The following is an 11,606-nucleotide window of genomic DNA, read 5'->3' as shown; positions in this document are numbered from 1 at the left end:
ATGGTTTTTTGCTTCAAAGCCAAGTGATTTCTTTAATCAGGGCATTAACAATCTGATTGTAAGGTGGAAAACCATCATCGATAAGAATAGAGACTATTTAATTTAATAAATATTTTGTTTTGTTATATAAGTTGCTTGGATTTTTTCATCTAAAAAAAGCGACATTAATTTCTTGACGACCTAGTATTACAAAATAATGTAAACACTCTGGAAAGAGGAAGCACGAAATAATGAAGACCGCTAACTGAATTGTGCTATGAGTGAAAATGCCCAGGAGGAAAAAATAAAGCACTTTTATGTTGATGCATCACTTACCAGAATTGATGTCAATGTTTTTGGTTCTCTACAATGCCCAAGAGGAAAAAATAAAGCACTTTTATGTTGATGCACCACTTAACAGAATTGATGTCAATGTTTTTGGTTCTCTACAACAGAGGAATATATACATCTTGGTGATAAAACACTATTTCACCAAATGTCTATAAACATAGGCTGTTTCCAAAAGAATGCAGAAAAGCTAGAAACGAAACTCACCAATTAATTGGTTTCAACATTTGAGTGCTCATGAAACTTCTGTTAAATCAAGGATAAAACTTTTAACCAACAACTAATCTCTCTTTTGATGGAATGATTGAGAAATATGATCATACACTTTTAAATAAGTTAGCTATTTACTTGGATGAGCATCAGAGAACCTAGGCTCAATATATTCCATTCCTACTCAGGAGTCATTTAACAGCAATATATAACGATAGAGGCAGCACACAAATATCACCATTGTTTCAAAGAGAACTGAAAGCACTATTAGACTTTCTGTATTCCCAACTTGAAGACCATTACTCAGGGGGTCTTATACATAGTATTCAATAAGACTAAAAATATCATTGATGCCATGGATCACTTTACCCGAGAAAGACCTAAATCAGATAGTGATAAGATGACAAGTCACTCTGATATAAGTGCTGATAAGACTGGATTTAATTGTGGTATCATGGTATGCTCTATAATTCATGCCACAAAAGAATGCTAAATCCAAATTTGAATAGATGTTGGAAAAAGCCCTATGCTGTAGTAAAAAAAATCAAAGATGTGGTTTATAGAATACAGAAGGACAGATGGCCCAAGTCAAAGGTATTCTACTGCGATCTTCTTTGGAAGTATGTTGGCGAGAAAATAGCCAAATGGTTAACTTCAAACGAGATTTCACCAAAGGATCTGAAGGACCCGAGGTTTCTGTCAAAATTATTTCCAATGTATCACGAAGGATAGAACCACCATAAGATTCCTACGACCATTTACCTGAGGGGAACTCTCAAAACAACAAGACAACAAGTGATGATATAGAATCATAAGCCAATAAAAAGTTAACAATCCAAAATATTGGGTGACTCGACAGTTTAAGGACAGTAAATGAGTAAAGAATGTACATTTTGTTTTTATGTATTTCATCGAACGTATGCATAAGTCTGCCACTATGTGAAATTCAATTTCAAATATACTGTTAATCAAAACTTTGATTGTAATTTGTTTCACATATTTATTTAATGATTTAAGTAATGTCTTTAGGGTTTAGGGCAGAGTGGGAGAGTTAGTACCTCTGGTTAGGGATAGCTACATCCACGAGATGATCCTGGTCCTTTAATTCTCATTGCTCTGCCTAGCTAGTGTATGGTTCCATAGATGCTGCTTATATGCATAAGTGGCCACACTCTGGACAATAGCTTTGGCTAGATCACAAACCACATGAGGGAATGCCTACACCTTAGTTCACGAAGACTGGAATGGCTAAGAAGGTGAAATAATCAAACGGTAATGATTAGTGACTTTAAGAGCAGAACAGCAAAGTGTATGACATACAAGAGGCACATTTAGGTAAAACAAGAATAGCGGCCAGCCATCGTGGAAGAAACTAGACTCTTGCCACGTTCACATGCCAAGGAGAGAAAAGAAAAAGAAAACTTAGATGCAGACAGTGTCTACCAACTGGAGTGTAGGAAAGACCAAAATGACGGTTGTGGCTCAATTCTGTTAGGAAGCTCACCATCCGACAATGTCTATCTGAAAATGAGTAACAAGCATCTACATGGAATGTTCACACATTCTATATGACAAGAAAAGTGGAAGATTTAATCCAAGAAGCAGAAAGCATGAACATTGACATACCAGAAATCTCGGAAACTGAACGGAATGATACGGGATGCACCCAAAAAGAAAAACATATTTATTCATTCAGGTGGAGGATAATATTAACATGGAGGTGGAATATTCCAAATGAAAAACCTCGAAAATATATAATGGAATATTGGATCATAAATAAAAAGAGTATCTACTGATTAAGATCAAAGTAAAACATTGATTGGGCTGTCCCTTAATTATATTCTCCAACACAAGGTCACATAGATGAAGGGAGAGAAACATTCTGTAAGACGGTATAAAAATAATCAAACAGACTAAACTAATGAATGTGCTCATAGTATTGGGGATTTGAATGCAACGTAGGTAAAGAATGGTGCGTATTTATCGCATATCGATGTGGTTTGGGTACCATAAACTACAGAGGGGAAAACTGATTTAGTTTTGTGAAAAAAATCATTTGATTATAAACACCTTCTTCCAAGACCATAAACAAAGACGGTACTCTTGGAAAAGCCCATTAAACCTGCACAGAAATAAGACCGATTACACCATGATCACAGATCGTTTAAAGAAAAGTCTCAATCCAATAAGGACATATCTTGGAGCGGACATCATCTCAGACCATAATCTTCCAGTGGCTACAGTAAAGATCAAAATAAAGAAATCATTAAAGAGTGAACAAAATAATCAAAGATGAATGAGAAAGCACCGAAAAACCAAATATTAAACAAGAATATGAAATTGAAGTGATAAAAAATACGAAGCATTGATAACAGAAAGTATTGAACAATATGAGACCACAGAAGAAAGGATAGACATAAAATGGAAATACTTGAAAGAAAGTATATAATATGCCAGCGAAAAGTTGCCTACTAAAGAGAAAGCTGCTAAAAAAAACCATAGATGAAAGAAAATATCTTAAATGTTATTAATAGAAAAAAAAAGAAGAAAAATGCCCTTGAATATCATGATATCAATAAAATGATAAGAAAAACAAAGCAAACAAGGAAAAAAGAGTGGCTAGAAATTATATGCCAGGATATCGAGAACCTTAATCACTTATACCAGACGAAGGCCATGCATGATGAGATCAAATAATTTACGACAAAATATGTTAAAATCAGCAGGTGCATCAAAAAAGAAACATAGAGACATTATCTTAAATATAAATGAAATTCTAAGTAGATGTCCAGGAGACGACAGAATTGAACAATCACTAAAAGCATACTGGAAAAGCTAGAAGCGTTTCAAATGTGGATATTCCGAAGATTTTAAAAAATATTATAGACAAAAAGAAGAGCAAATGAAGAGATTTTAAGAAAAGTAAATAAAAAAAGAGAAGCTCACGGATACAATAAAGCAAAGAAAAACAGAATGCTTTAAACATATAAAAAAGGCACAAGAAGATACAGAAGTTTATGCTAGAAGGAAAAGGGAAGGAAAGAGGATTTGTTTGTTCCTTGTTAAGCACAATGCTACACAATGAGTTGTATGTACTGTGCCCACCACGAGTGTCGAAGTCTGTGTTTTAGAGTTATAAGCATCTAGACTTATCGATGTACCACTAGAGTGAAGGAAAGACAGTAAAAGGACGAGAAAGAACGGAATGAGAGGATATCAAATAGTAGACGAAGTTTAAGAACTCAGATTGCACAAGAAGGGTTAAAGGCAGACAGTGTTGGTGGTCCAACGCAATCAACTTATGTAACGGAGGTGGCACAAAATGGATGAATGATTGTATTGTCTATATCTATGAATGTTAATGTTATTAATTGGCAAAACTACATTTTATTGTTAATTATGAACCCCCTCCCCTCACCGGTGGTTAAGCGGTAAGCCTATTGGCTTATATAATGCTAAAACTCAGGTTTCGACACTCACAGTTGGCACAGTGCAGATAGTCCACTTTATAATTTTTCGCTTAACAATAGACAAAGATAGTTCATATTTACATACACATTTGATAGTAAACTTTGCTGCCATCTGCTGGCTAGATTAGTAACTGAAGTAATTTGAAGCTTTGTACTGTCAGTTTTGGTTTGTGTTTTAGTGAACGCTCCTGAAGAAGCTATAAAGCGAAATGTCCAGTGTCTAATTAAATAATAACAACATTTTGGTATTATAAGGTCATTTATTTCTAATGTTAATATGTATTCTATACACCAATATGCACTACAGAAATTAAATAAGGAAAATATTTCTTGAATTTATACGTAGTTTCTAAATGATTGTTATTTTTTTATGTGCTATGCTACAACAAAAATAGGTACAACAAATTCCGATTGTGTTACCACATATTATTTAATATAAGCATATTATTAATTGTCTTTTTTTTAAAGTGTTATATCTCAACTTTTGAATTTTAAAAGAACTTCAGTCGTAGCACCTTTTTTTTGCTCATTCGTTTCATTTAGAAGAAATGTAGTTCTTACGGATTGTATTTTAATTTATTTGCCAACGTTTTGTTCGTTTTGTTTGTTTGTTTGTTTGTTTTGTTGTTTATTTTATTATTAAATTTCAACAACCTAAATCACGTGAAGTAAACAAATTATGATTTTAGTTGTTTCATCAGAATCCATTATTGAAGTTTTTCATACGCAAGACAAATATTTTTGAAGATATGTTGACATGTGTTCCGTCAACTAGCACTTTCAGGTGTAACTTAACGAAATGTGTTCCATCAGCTAGCACTTTTAGGTGTGACTTAATGAAATGTTCGTCATCTATTTCATTCTCCCCAGTGGCACAGCTGTATGTCTGCGGACTTACAACGCTAGAAACTGGGTTTCGATACCTATGGTGGGCAGAGAACAGATAACCTATTGTGTAGCTTTGTGCTTAACTTCAAACAAACAAACAAAATCTCACTCATTTAGGCGTAAATTAATAAAACGTCTGTCATCTAGCACTTTTAGGCGTAATTTAATTAAATGTCTGTCATCTAGCACTTTTAAATGCAGCTTAATCGCAGTAACCAAGATTGTTTTTCTGTATCCTTCATGTTTAGAGGATTAGATTTGGTTGCCAAATAACTCTTACAAAAATGCAATACTTAGTATCAGACTCGAGGGTGGACACAGGTGAACGTCTGTCACTCAGTATTTTTTGGGAAACACTGTTTGTCATACTCATATCTGCAATATCATTTGTATAGATTAGTAGTTTTTGAAAGGTTTAACTTTTGCTATTTCATCTCCGCGTTGAGTAACCCTATGCAGTCCACTCATAATTTTCTGTGAGGATCTAACTCTTACGATACTGATTTCTTATGTTTTAGTAAAATGTGTCAACACATTTGACATATGGAAGTTTCCTACAGAAGGTAGTTGTGTTGCAAAGAAACTGATAAGTGGTTGTGTTATGAGTCAAACTGCCAGGCGGAGTCATGTTGCTTTCAAATGTTACAAGTAACAGATGTTAGTTATGTCATATATGCTCTGTCAGGACATGTTTTAACAGCCATGCGTTTCATTTTAGTGAGCATTATATTATCTGTTATCAGCCTTTTAGGAATTAATTTTGAAATTCACCATTTTCACAGACTGTGAAATTCATCATTTTCTCTGACTGTCAAAAGTTGAATTATATGATTAAAATAACAATACTCACTATACCTTATTTACGTTTAGGTAGACCATTTCCCATTGATGAACCGAAATATAGTGGTATGAGTGAATGAAAGGATGAAGGTTTATAAAATAACTAGCAGAGACCCGCAAAGCATATCCGGCCAAATTAGTATCTTTATCGTAACAGTATTTCTTTAAATATAACATTTCTAGCACAATACCAAATGTGTAAATCCACTTGTATATACGCCGTACTTTATAAAACTTTAACTTATGTTAGGCCTAAGTTCGATAAAGAGACAAATTAACACTGTAACCTATGTTCTTTTTTTTTTACTTTAGTTTATTTATGACTAAACTTTACTGTACTTAATACTATAGATAAATAAACTTATAATGTTATTCTACAACCTAACGTCAAACCGTTTTTAAAAACTTTGATAAGTTTTAATATTCTGTTGTACAAAATGGTTATTAAAGTATATTTACATCCCCCTTTTGTTTTTACTTCTTGTTTCATACAATAATTGTAGCGACGTGATCACTGAGCTTTGCAGCTCTCTGCCGCAGGCACACTGTTTGTCGTCGAGTGAATAATGCGCATGCGCGATTTTTCTTGGGGAAACATTCTAACTACCTATGCAGCAGGTTCTCGGTCAGAAAGCGTAACGGTCGTACATATAAACAAGCAGAATAATATTACAGATGCTATCTATAGCATCTTCAAGTTCATGATTTTATTATTTTATTTAAGATATCAAGTATTGAGTTGAACTTGAATATTGATTCCATAGCAGCCACATGAATTTATACGTGCTTGTGAAACGCGACTTTATCGGCGAATCGCTAAAATATCCGAGCTTGTGGTCTTTTAGACAACTTTGTAAATAACTTAAGTTTGTTACCGAAAGTCACTCTGATTATGAGAGATTACATGACGGCTATAGATGAGGTTTCTTAAACTAATCTATATCTGTCCTACTGTTTTTTAGATAGTAATTGAAATCCATTTACTGGCTTTCGTTTGACATTGGTAGAACATCTAAATAACTGTAGTCATCCAATACAAGCGTGTAAGGATTTAAATTAAAAGATATAACCAAATTTTGAAAGAAATCTGTCAAACAATTTATGCGTTTGTCATAACGAATGCTTTTAGTTTCTTTGTTTGTCTGTAATTAAGCACAAAGCTACACAATGGGCTATCTGTGTTCTGCAAAACACGAGTATCGAAACCCAGTTTCTAGCGTTTTAAGTCTGCAAAGATGCCGCTGTGCTACTGGAGGACATTGAAGCATTAAAATTTATATTTCATATAAAGTAATACTATACATATTAATGTGCATGAATTTTAGTCTTTCAGCTGCTATTTCTTCTTTATGCAATAAAAACTTTAATGCGTGCTTTAAAAGACCACCGACTTTGTAATTATTCTTTATCATCTACAAATTTCTTGTTTTTACAATCCACATGGCTGTAGACATTTTACTCGAACTTCTTTCCAGACATTTGGCCTCAAGCAACTCTCGCAGCTACTATTTTGATTTGCTGGTTTGTGAATCTGATATGATCTACTTTGTTATTTTTAGGCAGAATGACTGTTTGGTTTCTTTTGGCTTAAAAGAGTAGGAGAAGCTGTGGTAAGACGGTCACCTTAAATTTGAGTGCGGCTTTCACCAATTAAGTTGACCGCCATAAAAAAAAGTTTTAGAATGAACCCTGTTTTATTGTAAATATAATTTCTTGCTAAAATAAAGACTGGGAAAATATTTATTTATTTTTTTTTAGTTATGGCAAAATTCACTTCTTGTGGTTGGGGGTCGTTTTAGCCACTAGGTTGAATAGAAGGACCTTCAAGATGGGCAACATTTCCCCATGTAGCTCATAAAATATGCAATTTAATGTAAGTGCTGCATTTAAATCAGTTAAATCATTATTTAAATGCTCTTAGTAGGAATCAGGAAAGCAATATGCTTTGCGCAGTTTGTGCATTATCTAGGACAACAGCATAACAGAACGTGGACACTAATGTGGAACAATTACGTACATTACTACAAAAGACTGTGATGTAAATATAAATCATTAGTGTGAGGTAAGGCGTCCTTGCGGAGGGGGGGGGGGGTACTCATCAAAACTTTTACGCCATATTTGGCTTCACTATGATTCCCCCATTGTTTAAAACCAACAAAGTCAAATAACCTGAAATATCTATTTGATAACCATAAAAACCTCAAAGTTCTTATCTTAGATCAAAGTTGTTTGAAAAGAAAAAAATTAAATCGCGCTACGGTCATTTACATTCGCTCACATCTGCCAGCGTTTTTAAGCATGAGGTCACGTGAGCAAAATTAAAGTATAATTCACTATAGATGGTAGTACGTTATAACTGATAATACACAGGAGTGGGCATTTTACGAAAGGGGACCGTCTTACCTAACCTTCCCCAGACATAGAAATAAAGTAAATACTATTAATACGATAGAGTAATCATAGGTCTTGACTGAATTTATCATCTGTAGTAATACAGTAATATTATATCGGACCTTTAAATGAAATAACAACAACTACAACATGTTTAAGACGTATTCATTTAGTTGGAAACCAAGATGTTACTAATTTATTATTGAATTAGTTACTTATTGTGCAAAAGTGTTACGACAAAGTCAAAAATTAGATTTCAGGCTACTTTCAAAGAACAAGGGAAGGTAAGTCACATGTGTAACATCAAAATCTCCAATTGTGTCTAATATACTTTCATAAAGTTTCTTTGGAAGTAACTATGATTTGTCAAGTTTTTGATCTATCAACTCCCAGATCTGCTCAATTGGGTGGAGATCGGGGTTCTGTGGGGAGGGGGCATTGTATCATTTAAATGATTCCAGCAGCTTCGTTCTTAGCTATGTAATTTCTGCATAGGTTGGATGAGTGTTTGGGGTCATTATTTTCTTGGTAATAGAATCCTTTATCAATAATACGCAAACCACTGAGTATACCATGACGGATCAATATCGGATGGTTCTTGCGCTGGTCCATTATTACATATATTTTGCAAATATCTCCTTTCACTTCAGCAGAAAAACACACACACAAATCATCACAATGCCTCCCCCATGCTTTATGGTAGGTGCTATGCATTGAGGTAAGTATATTTCACCTTTCTTCCGCCGGAAGTACAACTTACGCTTTGAACCAAATTTTTCAAACTTGGACTCATACGTCCATAATACCTTTTTCCAATAATCAACAGTCCAGTTTTACACTTTTTAGCAAATTTCAGTCTCTTGACAATATATGGAGATCGAAGTAAAGGTTTTTCAACAGCTTCACAACCAAATATGCCACTCTCGTTGAGTCTTCTGACACTTTTCTGTCATTTGATACATGGTCGTTTATCTCATGCTTGAGATCAGTGGCAGTCTTCCTTCTGTCCTAAAGGCTGCATAAACAAAGATACTTAACATCAGTGTCATTGTGTTCTGCCTCTTCCTTTCCTATTTTCAAATTTACCTGTCTCAGTCTCGCGATTTAGGGTGTACTTGACAGAGTTTGGGGAGCTTTTTAAGTCTGCAGCAATTTGTCGGAGAGTCCAACCAGCATCATGTAAGGCTTTTTATGCGAAATTCTCTACGCTTTTTTGGGTTGTGGCATAACAACACAACTTAATATATAGTGTTAAACACTGTTTTTATCAAGGTTTATTTGTGGAGTGCTATTAAACTGATTTCTTCTAGCATATACCAGTACCATATGCTACCTCCTTGCAAGCTTCTTTCCATATAATTAAGACACTGCATGGGGTACCATGGCAGTTATTTCAGATCATAAAGTTGATTGGTATGTTCATTCAAGCGGAACCCTTATGACGTGCCCTTGGTACAAGTATATGGGAATTCTAAAGAATAATAAGTCTTCTCACCCCTTGCTCATTCAATTGGCAACAGGGATGAGTGAAGCATTACCATAGTGTTGAAATTTACATTCTGTAATGTAATTACAGAATTAGCTGCATAAAATGGAAAGAATGACAAAATATTCTCTTGTCCTAACACTTTTGCACAGTACTGTACATGAACAGTTTTTTTTTCTTAACAGTGCTATAAATAAGGAAGGTTCATACACAAAATCGGAAGTTGGTAGACACGTCTAATTATGTGTTATAACACCAGAGACTATGCGTGCAGGAACACCCATACTACTCTTGTTAAAATAAATCTAAAAGAAGATATAATTAACTGATTCGCAACACTCTATTGTCTTAGAACAATAATTTAAATGTAGCCACCGAGACTTGTTAAGAAGACGAAATTTACAATAATATATGGGATTCATATGTGATCCTGAACGATGAGGTATGACTCATGAATTGAAAAACGCAAAGAACTCTGTGATAGCGACAGTTGGAAACTGCACGTACTTAGATTACTATAACAGAAACACGTGTATAAACTGTCATTTCTGCAAACTGATTTATTTAATCTCCAAAAGTGACAGTTTGTTGTCTTATAAACTTAATTTGTTTTGCTGTTTTTTTTTAGATGTTACACATCAAGTCCACTTTTCTAAAACTGTTAAAATAACACCATGTACCATACTATACCATACTCACCAAAACGTTGCGAATTCTTTGAAATCTAGATCACCTATCTTCTTCAAACTTCACGACTTTCTAATGGTCATTGTGCGATGTACTGATGAGTGAAGTTTAGCATTCGTTTAGTTATTTTGTTCTTCTTCAATTCTCAGGGTACAGTTAATATAAAAATGGTTTCCCAAAACATATAATTACATGTAAAATATACTAACTTGACAAAATGCAGATTTCAAGATGTTTGAAAATGGTTTTACATTAAGACATTATTTTTTTTCTCTCGGTGAAATCGTTAGTGTAGCCGTTGTTTAAGGTTTTGAGAAATATTTTTATTTTGCTAAATAACACTGACGAAGAATTTCGTTGGAAGTTCAAAACGTTGTCTCGAAAAACATGGATTAAAACTACGTGTAAATTTTTTTTTCATTCACGAATGTTCACTTTTGTAACCAAGACTGATTGATAAGCCTACCCTTTTTTTTCCAGAATATTACCTTTATCAGTTTAGCTGCACCAGAGAGAAAATAAGTTTTTGTAACAATGGCATGTAATATTGGCTCTAAATATTGAGCTGTTTATTCTGAATTTCTTTTCCCAAGGATAGTTTTACAAATTTCACAATAATAGGTTCTATACGCGTACAAAAATATACCCTGTTTCATATTTTGAAAGCTTGGACAATTTGTTTTAACTTATAAGCTTTCATAAGGTACACCGACCTTAAAGAGCGAAGGAGAGATGTCCTTGGGAGTTTAAATAGTTTATTTTAACATATGTACTTATTAACATGTAGTGAAGAAAAGCAATGTTTTAGCGTTAGCAGAGGATTTCGTGACAACTTAATCTTTGGTTTATTGATAATGAGACAGTTTAGAAATGAAAAAAAGCAAAACAAGACTTAAACTTAAAATGGTGATTAGCCAGTGTGATGATCAGTAAAGTTGATTTATTAGATGAATCACGAAAATAAATTTTATATAATGTCTCGTAAAACTGTTTCAAGTATAGGGCTCTTTTAGTCATAAAGAAATAGTGTAGCATCACGATGGTTACAGGTTATATTTTAGGCCTACAACAAAATGGCATTTTAAAAGGACGTATCGAGGAAATGAACGTATTAGTGTACACTAAGAATGATTCTGTAGGAAATACAATGTTACATTTGTCGTGTACCATGAAGCACGATGAACAATAGGCTATATTTTACTGTTGCTCATGTTTTTGTTTTTTACCTTCTCTTGTGCTCGTACTTGAGAATTGCTATTCAAATGTTTTAGTACTACTCTTAAGTTCTTGGTAAACGCATTTTTTTG

Source organism: Limulus polyphemus, unplaced genomic scaffold (assembly GCF_000517525.1).
Source record: "Limulus polyphemus unplaced genomic scaffold, Limulus_polyphemus-2.1.2 Scaffold746, whole genome shotgun sequence".
NCBI classification, from domain to species: domain Eukaryota; kingdom Metazoa; phylum Arthropoda; class Merostomata; order Xiphosura; family Limulidae; genus Limulus; species Limulus polyphemus.
Note: the sequence above shows the minus strand (reverse complement) of the source record.